Source organism: Scyliorhinus torazame, chromosome 1 (assembly GCF_047496885.1).
Source record: "Scyliorhinus torazame isolate Kashiwa2021f chromosome 1, sScyTor2.1, whole genome shotgun sequence".
In the NCBI taxonomy this organism is placed as follows: domain Eukaryota; kingdom Metazoa; phylum Chordata; class Chondrichthyes; order Carcharhiniformes; family Scyliorhinidae; genus Scyliorhinus; species Scyliorhinus torazame.
Genome location: NC_092707.1, coordinates 72,897,137 through 72,912,439, shown reverse-complemented (window position 1 = coordinate 72,912,439; position 15,303 = coordinate 72,897,137).

Genomic DNA, 15,303 nt, shown 5'->3' with positions numbered 1-15,303 from the left:
TCCAACCCTTCCTCCCTTTTTAAACAATGGTAGAATGTGAACAGTCCTCTGGTGCTAAACCTGCAGCTCAAGAGGATTGGAAAATTATCGATCTTCTGCCATTACCGCCCTTGATTCTATTAGCAGTTTGGGATATTTTTTTATCCAGGATGGTGACTCATTTACTTTCAAAGATGCTGAACCATGTTCTGTTTTCTCTTTCATTATGTTTATCCAATCCAGTAGCTCACACTACAACTTCTTAAACACAATTTCTGCATAATTTCCCTCATAGAATGCCTACAGTGCAGAAGGAGGCCATTCAGCCCATCGAGTCTGCACTGGCACTCCGAAAGAGCACCCCACCTAGGCCCACGCCCCCGCCCTAACCTCATCTAACCTTTTAGACACTAAGGGGCAATTTAACATGGCTAATCTACCTAACTTGCACACCTTTAGACTGTGGGAGGAAACCGGAGCACCCGAAGGAAATCCACAAAGACATGGGGAGAATTATATAAACTCCACACAGACAGTCACCAAGGTCAGAATCAAACCCAGGTTCCAGGGATTGTGGGGCAGCAGTTTTAACCATTGTGCCATCGTGCCGCCCTCCTTTGTGAAGACTAACGCACAATATTAATTATGGAACAACCTCTGCTTCCATAGACTGATTCCTGTTTCAGTTTCTAAAAGGTTCTGGTAATCTCTTTTCTCAGTTATCCCTTTGCTTCATATGTGTTTATAAAACATCAGTGGTACAATTTGATGATCTTTGAAAATTGTTTGTTACCATATTGATTGTTGGTGGTGTAGGGAACGACTGTCAGAATGTTGGTTGAAAAATATAATTGTTTACTTTTCAGTTAATTTGTTCAGGTTCTGGTAGTTTGTTAAGTCTGTGTCACCTTCACTACCAATTGCTCACATGTACTATCCTGACTTGGATGCCAATTGCTGTCCAAACATCGACAGTGGGTCCAAATCCTGGCCCTCTACCCAATAGCACTTTGGGAGTACATTCACCACAAAGAACTGTGGCAAGGACTCACCATCGCCTTCTTCAGGATCAGTAGGGATGGGCAGTAATGTTGACCTTGCCAGTGAAAGCACACATCCCAAAGAATCAATAAAAAATGTATCCATCCCTCTCAGTTAAGCCTATCCTCAGCTCTTAAATTTCCCACCATAATTTTGGCCAACGGTTATAGGTTTTGTTACACTTAACATATGACTTGTTATATAGTTAGTAGGTAATTATTCCATCACTGACTCCAACAATATAAAATAGTCTTTGTACTTGGACTTAAAGTATCATGTTATGATCTTATGAATGGCAGTGCAGGTTACAAGGGCTAAATCGCCAAATCCAGTTTCATGCTCACGAATGTTCCATCGATGAAAATTCTTGTGGTCTGGTGTTGGAGTGGACATGGGTTTGGAAAATCAACTCGGGGTCAAACAGGACGCTACAGCATCAAACAGACTGGTTCAGCCTCACACAGTTGGAAGACTGTGATGGAATCAGTGGCTATGGAGCGGAGTTTGTTATGGTGTAGACAATGGTTTTGGTTTTCTCAATATTTAATCAGAGGGTTGGATGTCAGACAAACAGTGCGACAAACACAGAGATAGTGAGCTGAATTGTATGGCCCCATCACCGAGGGGTTGGGGCTGGAAAATGCAGCAAGCCACTCAAAAGTCCCTTGACTTCAGGTGGAGACGGAAAGTCCCACCCAGTGGGTGGCTTGGTGGTGAGGTGGAGCCAGGTGCAGTCAGGATGCTTTCGGAAACTGACATGTTTTCAGGTGATGTCTCTGAGGGTCAGAGAGATAGGAGGAGGGCACGGGTAGATCCTTATGGGGGCAACACCAGAGGCCATTGTTGGGCTACAATTAGATAGTTTAGAATGGAAGCAGGCAAGGGATCTGGCACCGAGTTGGAGGATAGAGCAGAGGCGTGATATGGTGAATTGCTTCAGAGGCCACAAGCAAGCGTGAGGTGGTCGTTCAAAATTCCCAGCTCTCTTCACTGCTGGCAGTCTGGCATGTCGGTGCCATTTCATTTGGAGCATGTCTCAAAGCATTTTTTTTATTTTGGATTCCGATTTGGTTTTACTCTAAATCTGAATATCTCCAGATACACTTCCTAAATGTGAGGCTGTCTCTGTACCTTTTAATTTGAAACAGTAACGATGATGAAGAAACAGCAAAGAGACAACCAGTTGCTGGGGAGGAGGAGGAGGAGGAGATGAAGCAGGATTCTGAGGAACGTATAGACAGGAGCCATGCAGGAACTCAGTTTTTATCCAGCGGATTGATTAATCGATTATTTGACCTAAGAGCAGCTGAATACGTAAGTGCAGCAAATGATTGCTAATGAAGGTAAATGAAGGGTTAACATTCTGTCAGTGGTTCAAGGGCATTACAGGAACAAAATGCCTTTTGTCATAATTTTCAAGAATTATTCAAGAATTACAATCCATTTGTGCAAAGAACTCCAAAATCTGTAAATTTAAAAAACAAATGGCAATGTACTGCAACACAAATAAACTTGCATTTCTTCCTGTCTTTGAGATACAATTCAATAATGCTCTCCCTATCACAGTCTGGTGACCTATGATATTATTTTCTCTTACCCTTGTTCTTTACACTAGCTCAGACAATATTCAGCATGACGCCAGTTAGAACACACTCGTACTGTCTACCCTTGCCCCTGAGGAGAAAACCTCTATATGTTAAAAGGCACTCTGATCATAAGGGAGTAAGTGAGTTGCCAACAGGCGCCTTGGAGCCTCACCAGAACTGTCAGCTCTGTTCTTTAATTGTCTAGGTCGATGAAGTGCATAAGCAGAAAATGGAGCAATCAAAATCTACACTGACCTCAAAACAGCAGGCAGTCTCAATGGAGATGTGGGCAGTTGAAGTTGCTCTTGTCACAGATCAATCCGCAGTGTTCCAATTAGCACTAAACACCTTCACACTAAATGCATGATACACAACACTTTAAAATGGATCAATGTACAATGAGGAGAGCCCACTTTCCGTTATTGATGATGCAAATGGCACTTTACTGTGTTTTCGCTTCTCGCAATTGCACTGAACCTAACAGACCCAACAACTCTAGGTGTCCAATGACAGGTCTATTTGTTAACTCTCATCACTGAGGTAGCAGCTTGGCGGCAAATCCATTACGAGGGTGTGAAGGTTAATTGCTTCAGTGAGTTCTTTACAAAGACCGCAGTAACTGTATACACTGGCGATAACAGGAGAGTAGACTTAATACTTCACCATACAGGAGTCAGCCAATGATTTGAAGTTACGTTATCAATATAATTTTCAAATTATTCTCTGTCACTTCTGTTTAAGCTGATCAAAATTCCATTGACAGATCTCAGCCTCCAAAAATGCCTTAGTTTACTCTTATTAAAATTGAGTGCCTTGAGCTGAGGGAACGTGTTCAACTGAATTTTCATTGAGTGGGAATACAGTCAAAATAAATTTGATTTTGTATTAACAAATTAAAGTTGCACTCTTAAAAACATTCAACAAGTTAGCATGCACTGTTATTTAACAGATTAATGTTCACATGAGATTACTGAAAGGGCAGCTGGTAGCTAGTTTACTGTTCAGCACTTCTATACTCGCCATCACCTGTGGGTCCAATGTATAAAAGTCAACCATCAGAAAAATCATTTGACCGATAAATTATGGGGAAATGAAATTAATATCCTATGTGACCGCCAACTGTGTTGCACAAGCGTAATGTCAATCATGAACTTGAACAATCTGAACATTCATTAATTGGTCACTTGTTAATATTGTAAAATTTGCTTATGTTGTAAAAATCATCGAGCACACCAAGAGTTTGTATATTCAGTATCCATGTCATAGTGCAGGTTACTGTAATAATGTGTTCATCATTATTAATTTTCTGTCTGTTATTGTTTCCTTCTGGGTATTTGTAATTTATTTTCTGGTATGACTTTACAGACCATAATACCTACTGCACTTAGTGCTGGAGATGTTTTGTCAGAAATGATTAAAGGAATAAATAAATTAATGTTGGTACATATCTTCCTCTCTCTAATTTTGGCAAAAAGATGGATATAAATAAAAGGGATGTAATGCAAAGTGATGGTTTTAATGATGTGCTTGTACATGTTCTAATGGAGGTAGTCTGGGTATGGTTGTGAGTGTGGTGGTTACGTTCCTGGTCTCGTATTCCAGGGGCTTGGATTAACGACCCAGAGAACAGGAGTTCAAATCCCACCGGGACATCTTGAGAATTTGAATTTGTTAATAATAAAAATAAATTCTGGATTTATAAAACCCCAACAGATTCACTGATGATGTCCTTTAGAGAGGGAAATCTACTGCCCTTGCTTGATCTGGCTTAGATGTGATTCCAATCTCAAATTAGGGTGATTGAGTTTTAACTGAAGTGATCTATCAAGCCATCAAACTGCTACAAGAAGAAAACTCACCACCTTGGGCAATGAGGGATGGGCAATAAATGCCAGTCTTGCCTATGATGCCCACACAGTACAATGAGAATGATTATTCTTTCAGAATAGATTAATGGCCTGAGTGAAAGTTCACTGTCAGAAATAAACCCATGGCAAAATTAATGCTTACCAACTTGTGAAAAAAAATTGAATAGCGAATTAAGGTGCAGCTCATTCCAAAGTAGAACAAAAAGATTTTGTTCTTCAATTGGGCAACTCCATAAAGAAATTAAATCAGGACAAAGATGTGATGAAAAGGACAGTGGCCTTAATTCCATTGATGTCAGTATTGCAACCCTCGGCTGAAACTAGTGCTCACCAATTCTGCCCAGCACTTATTTATCTTTTCCCTTTTACGATTTAAACATTAGCTTGTTTACATGTATTCAGTGTAGTAGACACTGTTCCCTTATTTTGGGCACAATTTAACTGCCGCGCTGCGCACAGCACGGATCCGGGCACGCCGGTTAAACAGCGGGAAAGGTCAAAATCGAGTTTTGCGCCGGGCATGAATCAGTTTGCTATCTAACCTGCCCACTCCCGATGGCACGTTCCAGATCAAGCCCAAATATAGCGACGATTTCATTAACCCTCATTTGTATAAATTTCCATCTCATTAACGAGATGGAAATTGAACGTAATTGCCTCCCGAAAATTAACTGGCTCCTCAGCAAGAAATCATGCAGGCGTCATTTAAAAACGTGAAACTGGGCAATGGCTTCTGGGGGAAAGTAGCCATTTCCATTTTCTGGCATTCAGCTCAAGGGCACCAGAGCAGCTACCTTAGTGCTTGGGGGGTGGGGTGGGGGGGGAGGGGAGGGGGGGGGGGGGAGTGGGTGGTACCCCTCAAGGTGGTTGGGCATGGTCGGGGGCTGAACCATTCCAGATTGGTGGTCGCCCCCTGGGTTTGGGGAGGGGAGGGGGGATGTGGGGGAGTGAGGCGATTTTCGTCCATGAAGCCTTTAAGCCTTCTTTAAATATTGTGGATACCCATAACAGGATCAACTTCAGCTGCTGCCTGTCTGTCCTACCAAGCACTTCCAGGACAGAGCCCTGTTCTAGGTTATATGATGAATGTCACTTTAGCTCCCTTTGTCTGTGAGCAGCCTCTAGCTTCACAGCTGAAAGTTATTGCTAATGAGGAATAGGCCTTGTCAGTTGTGAGAGCACTTCACAGCCGAAGGTTGTGTTTGCTGCTTGTTTCTGTTGGTGGCTGCAAATGCCTGGAGGCTGCTGTTGCTGTTTCCTTCCTTTTCTGAGCTGGAAATAAAGGACATTTTTTTAGAAGATACCTGGGTCCTGGAACACTGGGCTCAGGGGGATGTATGAGCCCAGAAGGAAATCTGGTTTGAAGCAAGAGTACGCTGCGGACCTGGTGCAGGAGGCCAGTGACCGAGCCGGAGACCCGATATAATGAGGCCCATGTTGCCACCCGTGCTGTCATTGAGCACTGCTCAAAATGCGGTTCTGATGCCTGGATTTCTCTGATGGTGCACTGCAGTATGTCTCCCAGAGGCATGATCGCCCACTTTGTGGTGGTCTGCTGTGCCATCCACAACCTAGCACAGTAGCGGGGTGACATCTTGGAGAAGTAGGAGGACGGACATGCGGCCTCGTCTGAGGAGGAAGTGCGGGCCGTCCATGAGCGGATGGAGGATGAACAATGTCACCCTGTGCTGCTCGCTGCCCATGAGATGCGCCAGTGTTAGGAGGATGGGATTTGGAAGAAATGGAGACCGCTGCCATCTCCTTGGTGCTAAGCCCCAGGTTGGCCTCCAGCGCTTCCTCCTCCCTGTCAGATGGGCCCATGCAGTCTCCAGGGGATGTCGGGGCAGCTGGAGTGAACTCCAAAGGTCTCTGCGCCATCTGGCTCTGCCAGTCCTGGCGACCCCCCACCCATGCATTTTCTGCACCATGGTGTTGATGCCCTCAGCGATACTCCTCTGTGACTGGGCCGTGCTCTGTAGTGCTGCGGCAATGTTCAGCTGCAACTGGGACACGTCCCTCAGCGACTGGGACATGCTCTGCAGTGCCTCGGCAATGTCCAACTGCATATGGGATTTGTCCCTCATCAACTGAGAAATTATGTTGAGGCCCTCAGCTACGGTTGTCACACATTTGTCCCTCATCAACTGAGCCATGCCTTAGGTACCACCACTCACAATGCGGACGTCATGCTCCAGGCTTTCCACTCCAGTCGCCACCCTAGTGGTGTTGGCCTTAGTGCCACACAATGTCGTCATCATCTCCAGTGCCCGTAGTCTTTGTGACTCCTCCAATCAGCTATGCACTCACTGGAATGTCGCTGTCATCTCCTGAATCTCACGGCCATGTCCTAGCTTCTGCATCAGCCCTAGAATAACATTGTCCAGATGTTCGGCATCTGATTGGAACTCAGCTGAGTTCTGGGATACAGCGGACCTCTGACTGCTGTCTCCTTTGGATGTCCCGGCCCCCACATGATCTGCAACTGTGTGGTTCTCACCAGATTGTGTCCCAGATGCCTGTCCACTAATGTCACCCACCGAGGTGTGTGTCTCTGTGCTGGTGGAAGGTGTGGGTGATAGCTGTGACAACGGTGATCTCCTTGAAGCTCTCCTCTGAGGTGATCTCTTGGGTAGAGTGGGTGGGGATCACTCTGGATGGCCTGGCCCCATCAGATGGAGATCCTGCAAGATAATGGTGGTCAGTGAGAGGGAAGGATTATTTTGTCTGACATGAACAACTCGCTTGAGACAGGTCACCTGGGTGAAGGGGCAGTGGATCCTCACCTTTGTGGCACAGGCCAACCTCGCTGTCAGTGACTGCCCTCTTTTCAGACAATCCCGCGATTTCTAGGGCACGTTCCTCATAACGGATGAGGACTCGGATCTCTGGTACTCAGCCCTCTCTGCTGTCTTGGCCCTTTCCCGCTTATTATGGGCTATCTACTCTTGCGGGGAAAAGAGAGGGCTTTATGAGCTGTGCGCTTGATGGATCATGGGGGTCTATAGCAGGTGGTATATATGGCACCAAAACTGGACATGAAGGGTTGTTCTGATAGGTGCTAGGGGGTGCTGAGAAACAAGCATGAAGATTGGATGTGGGGAGGATGCGAGGTGTCAGTGATTTGTGGTGGGGGAATTGAAAATCTGAGGTGTGGCAGGTGAGACTGATGCCAGGAGAGAGGTGGTAACTTACCCTTGCAGCTCGATAGCGGTCGTTGGCCTTCTTCCGACCATGGACACTGGTCCTCCTGGTCATGCTGCCTGTACTGACAGCCACTGCCACTGCCTCCCAGGCAGTATTGGTGACCCTGCTGCTAGTCTGCCAACTCCCTCGGGGGAACAGGGTGTCCTGTCTTGCATTGATGGCTTTCAGAAGCCTGTCCTGGTCGGCACCCCAAAATCGAGGAGCAGGTCTGCCATACTTGTGTGTTGATTGGGAGTGAGTGAGGGAGCGTTTAAAAGCAGCTCCGCCTTGTAGCGGCGAGTCGCTGAGGTGCGAGTCTGGTGAATCAGACGGCAAGACAGCCAATAATGGGGAGAAGCTTGTGGGGGCTCATTTTTGGCGCTAAGTGCCATTAAATACAGGCCACCAAGTTGCCAACCCGGCTGTCGAGAAACACCCCATCAATTGCGCCAAAAATGACACTTAGATATTTTTCTGTTAAATTACGCCCTCTGTCTTCCGATGTGGAATTCCTCAGTAAAGTTTGCAGTAAGCTGCCACAGAATTCCCAGATTTTTACTGTAGGCTTGAGGCCAAATTTCAGATTGGCTTTGAGAAAGCCCTGCATCTAGAAATGGAAATAATTGCTGGCCTTGTCAGTGACACAGACGCCTCCCCAGAATGGATTTAAAAAGTAAAAATTAGTAATTCAGGGAAATAAAAACAGAAAATCAAAACAGCTCCGATGAAAGATCAGGAGCTGGATTCTCCGTTTTGGAGACCTGGGGCGGGATTCTCTAATAATGGGGTTATGTCCCCACGCCGGTGTGAAAAGCGGTGCCAACGACATCGGCGTCAACGGCCCCCGAAAGTGAGGAATTCACACCTTTCGAGGGGACTAGGTTGCCGCCGGAGTCGTCCCCGCAGCACCAGCCGGCGCGAGTCCGCGCATGCGCGGAACGGCCAGAATATTTCCGGCTGGCCCCCAGGCAATATGGCAAAGCCCTACAGGGGCCCGCCGCGGAGTAAAGTAGGCCCCCACGGAACTAGCCCGCCCGCCGATCGGTAGGCCCCGATCGTGGGCCAGGCCACCTTGGGGCCCCCCGCCCCCCTCCAGGACAGCCACCCAGACTCACCTTCAAGGTCCCGCCGTGTGGGAGGTGAGCAATCCATGCCAGCGGGACTCGACCAAACTTGCTGGCCACTCGGCTCATCGGGGCCTGGAGAATCGCCGGGGGGGCCGCTGTCAACGGCCCCCAACCGTCGCGGCGGGAATCCCGCGGGCGCCTGAAAATCGGCGCCAGAGACTGGTGAAGCCGGCACCGGGGCAGCAGCCCCCTGGCCTAAGAACCCACACCGGTGTGAAAACGGTGGTCATTTATGCCAGGAAAACTGGCATAAAATGGCCACCGATACCCCGTTTTGCGAGGGGCTAGCAGGGAGGCAGCATAGAGCTCGCAGCTCTAGCTGTCGATATGGCCCTCAGCACTCCTGGTTCCGAGGCCGTGCATGTGCATGGCGGCAGCCTTCAGCAGCTGCGCCGTGCCCTATAACGGACTCAGCCCGCGGACCTAGACCATTAAAGTAGTGCCCATCTTAGGCCACTCGTGCACCCTGAACCACTCGCCCATAGTGCCCCCAGCACCGAATGAAGCCCCCCCCCGCCCACCAATCGGCGCTCCCCGACTGTGGTGGTTCCGGACTGAGTCCACAGCCGCCATGCCAAGTTCATGAATGGTGTGAGCACATGTAACCCACACCATCTGGGACTCGGCCGGTCCAGGACGGAGCATCATGGAGAGGGCCTCAGACAGTGGCCTGAGGTGGTGGATAATCGGCGCGGCATACCCCTAGAGCACAACGCTTTTCAAGGGACGGAGAATTCAAAAACCAGCGCTACTCCCGATCTGGGCATCAAAACGGATTCCCTGCCCCATCGCTGAAAGCGATTTCGGAGTCGGGGAGAGGAGAATCCAGCCCCATACACCTGGAACATTGGGCAGAATTTGATGTTCCCAGTAATGGGTCTGTCCACTGGCTGGAAAGCCGTTGGAAACCTCACCATTCCCATTTCTGGAAATCACGTCAGGATTAAGCTCAATCAGGTTGTCAGTTTGTCCCTGATGGGGTCTCCGGCTTCTGTGGGGGGAATCTTCCACCTCAGAAAGCTGCCCGCCAATCAGAGGCTGAAAGCTCTATAAACAGTGCCACAGGGTGTGGTGGCCACAGCCAGTACTGCAGCCAGCCCCAGGGGAAGGTGGGGCTAAGTGGTGGGTAGGGGAGCTTAGTGTGGAGGACAGTGGGTAATGTTGCTAACTTTTGCCTCAGTTTAATTGCTCTGTTTTATCACCTTTGCTCTTGAGTCGCCAGGTATCTTTCTGATACCGCCACGTGGTTCAAGTCCGAGTAATGATCAATAATCCAATACACCGCTTAGTAAGATTTAAATCAAAGCACATTTATTATACACAGTAATCACTACTCATGCATAAATTCTACGTCTAAGCTACTTCTACGACTAACAGGCCAATACTTAACTTGGAACTGGCCCACCAGGTCAGGGAAACGAATGGCCTTTCGTTCGGGTTCTGAGCCTGCGGGATTCGAAGTTGGTACAGATTGGTAGCTAGGAGCGCCTATCTCGTTGCGAGCGTTGAAGTAAGACTTACTCTATTTCAGCGATGGCTGGACCGGTCACTGTCAAGGGTTGGTTCCCGTTGCTGAGTGACCCGGCCCAGAAGAGAAGCAGAGGGCGATTTGAACTTGGGCTTGATTCTTATAGTCCCCAAGGGCTTCCCGCCTTTCGGGGCGGACCCTGTACCTGGTTCCAAGTAATTGGACTTTGTCCCAATCACTTGGTTCGATTTTCTCCAATGCTGGTGCGGTTCCCTGATCGATGGGCGGTCTTGAGGTGGTCGTTCACCTCCCTTTGTGTAGGCTTCTGCTGGCGCCGACGAGTCTGGGTTGGCTTTATGTACCTAAATGTTGCTCATTGTTCCCGGGGATTGCTCATTACTATGCAGATGGCTGGTGTTTTGTTATGCTGATGGTTGCCGGTATCGATCTTGTCTGGCCTTTCCTGAGGTAAATACACACTCAACCCGCAGCTGCTTGTTTGTGTCCTGTTGGCTGACTTTCCCATCAGCCTTTGCCGTTCACCATTTTAAATCGGGAGTTAGCCATTCTAAATCGGGAGTTAGCCATTTTAACCGGCTACAGTGACTTCCTGTGTGTCCCTGCTTTGGACACTTTTGTTTTTCATGTGATGTGAGCTCCTCCGGCCACTGATTGAACACCAACACCAGTGGAATAAGGCCCATAAGTGCCCTCTGTGCTTAAAACCTCAACTGGACTCTGGACAGAAAGGCTGTCCTCAACCCTTCCTGACCTGGACCAAGTGAAGGGAGTTGAGAAGGTGATTTGCTCATCCCATTATGCGGAGGGCTCCGCCCCCTATCCCAAATTTCTCCTGGGGCGAGCATTAAATTCCACTTGTTAGTTCTGATTCACTTTCCACCTATGCTACCTAGCCTACTGAGCATTTCCGCATTTTCTCTTTTATTTCAGATAAAAAGCATCTGCATCTGCAGTATTTTGCCATTCTGTTAGTGGTTAAGAGATTGAGAAAATGGTAACTGAAGCTGATGATAATTAATCTTGTCACATATGGTGACCTTCACATTATTACACCTTAACCATGGTAACTCAGATGATGTAATACTTTTAGCTAAAACATTGCTATCATATTAACTGAAATTCAGGTCATCTTCGTTTCTACGGAAATAGATTTAATTCACTTCTTCAGCATAGTTGTGTTTTTTCATGAGCTCACTGATTTTCTTCAAGCAGCCAATTGATTATCTAACAATAAGATTTAACCTGTGTGTTGATAGTAGTTCATACATGATGGCCGAGATTTAATGCAAATCCCATTTCCTGGTGCTTGCAGCACCGAGAACAACCCCACTATTAAACGGGACTCTGCTTCATTTTTGGGCCTCGGCGAGGAATGTTCTGCCAAGGCCGCACATAATTCCATTTCCTGCACTAATGAGCTCAGCTCGCCAGTGCAGGAAGATATCAGTGCATCAACCTGGCAATGCCATCTGGGCACCTTGGCAGGTGCCTGGGTAGCATCGGGAGTGCCAGGGTACCACCCTGCCCAGAGCCGACCAGCTGGGGGCACACGATCACCTGGGAGACCCCACCTTGTGCCGGTACCCCTGGTCCATGTTTGTGGACACCAGTGCTAAAAGGCACCCGCTCGGGGTTTCCGAGGCGAGGCCGTTAGCCTCTGCGTCTTGAGTAACTCAGGAAATTAACATATTTAAGTGAGTTTAACTGCACACTTAAATATGCAAATCTGGATCCCGCCCATTGAGGGTGGGATCCGGATCGCGATGTCTCATGTGATTTTGTTAGCTCTCACGAGGCGTACGAGTGTCGTAAGTCTCGCAAGAGGCCGTTAGATCGTGCCCGGAGTCATGCAGAGAAAAGTACATTTCATTGCTCTATGTCACTTTAGTTTTCTGACATAATATACAGCCAGACACATGAAAAGTCCAGGCTCGTGTTTGCTCTGTTGTTCGTGCTGTTTAAATTAACCCCCTCCTGTCCGTAACAATAAACAGACAGTGCAACATTAGAACCTAAGATTGATTTGATTATCCTGCGATAACGCTTCTCTTAATAAGCTAACTCTTCAAAAAATTTCAAAAACTTTGAAACTTTGTAGAATAGCACGTGAGGGTCTCTCCTCGACATTTGTGGAGCTATATGTAGAGTTCCTTCAGGCTGCCCCTCCTTGCCATTTGGTGCTATATCTGGTTAGGATTTGCTAACTAGCTGGTGGGGAGGACATGTTACCCATTGTCGGCAGGGGTGAGGGGAGGGGGGTTTTCGTCTCACTAGTATTAGGTGTTGAAAGATGCAGTGAAGTCCACAATACATTTCTGTTTGCTTTCTCAGCTTATAGGTCCCGCAGAGCTTAACAACAACTGAAAAGGCAAAGGATGAAATGAGAGCAAATGAGGGCAGTGGTTGATGGTGGGATAAAAGCTAAATAAGCTACAACAGATGTAGAGCAACAGAGTGAGGCTTCTGGCCAAAGAACACAGCCTTCAACGGCCTAATGGTAACAAAACAACCCTGAACTGTTTGGGTTAGTTAAAAGCCTCCTCAGGAAGGTAAGAACATCATTGCTTGCTCTCAGATCTTTTGTTCCTTTTTTTCCAACAGCGTCTGCTAAGTAATGATGGCACTAAAAACCCAGATGAGACCATTATTGGCTGCACTAACACATTTTCTGTAAGTGTGCAAACCCCCTCTTCACTGTTTTATAAAGAAAGGATGGCAAAGCGAGAGGCAGGGGGCATGGAAAGCAGTATTGAAAAGTGTTGTTGGAGAATCAGCTGTGAAATCACTTTCAATGGTCGCATCAAACATGGAGAGAAATGTATCAATTGTAAATCACAATGATGTCAACTTGATAGATTCTGTGTGAGGGCTCTTGTTGCTAGTAGCTGAAAATGGATAGAATATTTAAGATGTAGTTAACAGTAAAATAGAAGCACATATACAACTTACATTTCTGTTGCTCCTTGAATACAATAAAGCATCTCAAGATGCTTCATTATAAAGAAAGATTGGCAAAACAAGAGTCAGGGGTATGGAAAGCAGTAATAAGAACATAAGAACTAGGAGCAGGAGTAGGCCATCCAGCCCCTCGAGCCTGCTCCGCCATTCAATGAGATCATGGCTGATCTTTTGTGGACTCAGTTCCACTTTCCGGCCCGAACACCATAACCCTCAATCCCTTTATTCTTCAAAAAACTATCTATCTTTATCTTAAAAACATTTAAGATAATTAACATTGAGGGCACTTGCTGCTCGTAGCTGAAAATAGATAGAATATTTAAGATGTAGTTAACAGTAAAATAGAAGCACATGGGTCAGAATTTTTCACTCTGCTGTCAGAAGATTTGCAGGCAGGGGAAGCTCAGAAAATGCATTGTGTATCTTTCTTGACATCGATCTGCCCATTCCTGCCCCATACAACTATTGGCTCCATGCCTGCTTTTACTTTTTTTCTTAAATTTAGAGTACCCAATACATTTTTTCCAATTAAGGGGCAATTTAGCATGGCCAATCCACCTACCCTGCACATCTTTGTGTTATGGGGGCGAAACCCACACAAACACGGGGAGAATGTGCAGACTCCACACGGACAGTGACCCAGAGCCGGGATTGAACCTGGGACCTCAGCGCCGTGAGGCAGCAATGCTAACCACCGTGCAGCCCCATGCCTGCTTTTCTAACTGTTGAAGCCCTTAAGTGGAAAATTAATGGCTTCTTGAGGGTCTCTTCCCCTTTCCATCATTATTTCACACACAGGCAGACTGAGGACAGTAATGGATCGGACACCTGGCAGATAACACTGCTTGGGCTTTGGAAGAGTGTGCTCCCACCCCCACACCCCCACCCCCACACCCCCACCCCCCCCCCCCCCCCGCCCCCCATCCCCCTCTACTCGAGCTCCAGGTGTCCCCAGGTATCCCCTCCTCCCGAGCCAATTTTGCCGGCCCTTGCCCGCCTTGTTGGGGTCAGGGTACCTACCTCCCCCTCTCCATCATACCTTGCGCCTAACTCCAGTGACAAAAATTGTTGGGAATTGGATGCAGTCCCAGCGGTGGCCACCGCTCCCGCTAACGCTGTTAGAACCAGAGAGCTGACGGCCATTGGGCTGACCATAGACTCTTGGAGGTGTGACTACCTTGATTGAATGGGGGATGGGCGAGCGTAAGTATTGCTTCAATGTGATTAATGTTCCGGCAGACGTTAAATTGTGACAGGGCCATGGAACTAGTTGGGAATGATTCGTTCAGCTCTGCATCTGATCATGGCATTTGCTTGCTGGATATGACACCCGGCCCACGATAATGTGACGAGTTATTTCAATCTCTCCAGAAGAGCACTTGATCACTGCACCACCAACAGCAGCTTGCATTTATATACAACTTACATTTTTGTTGCTCCTTGAATACAATAAAGCATCTCAAGATGCTTCATTATAAAGAAAGATTGGCAAAACAAGAGTCAGGCGTATGGAAAGCAGTAATAAGAACATAAGAGCTTGGAGCAGGAGTAGGACATCCAGCCCCTCGAGCCTGCTCCGCCATTCAATGAGATCATGGCTGATCTTTTGTGGACTCAGTTCCACTTTCCGGCCCGAACACCATAACCCTTAATCCCTTTATTCTTCAAAAAACTATCTATCTTTAGCTTAAAAACATTTAATGAAGGAGCCTCTACTGCTTCACTGGGCAAGGAATTCCATAGATTCACAACCCTTTGGGTGAAGAAGTTCCTCCTCAGCTCAGTCCTAAATCTACTTCCCCTTATTTTGAGGCTATGCCCCCTAGTTCTGCTTTCATCTGCCAGTGGAAACAACTTTCCCGCACCTATCCTATCTATTCCCTTCATAATTTTATATGATTCTATAAGATCCCCCCCCCCCCCCCCCCCCCCCCGCATCCTTCTAAATTCCAACGAGTACAGTCCCAGTTTACTCAACCTCTCCTCGTAATCCAACCCCTTCAGGTCTGGGATTAAACTAGTGAATCTTCTCTGCACACCCTCCAACTCCAGTACGTCCTTTCTCAGGTAAG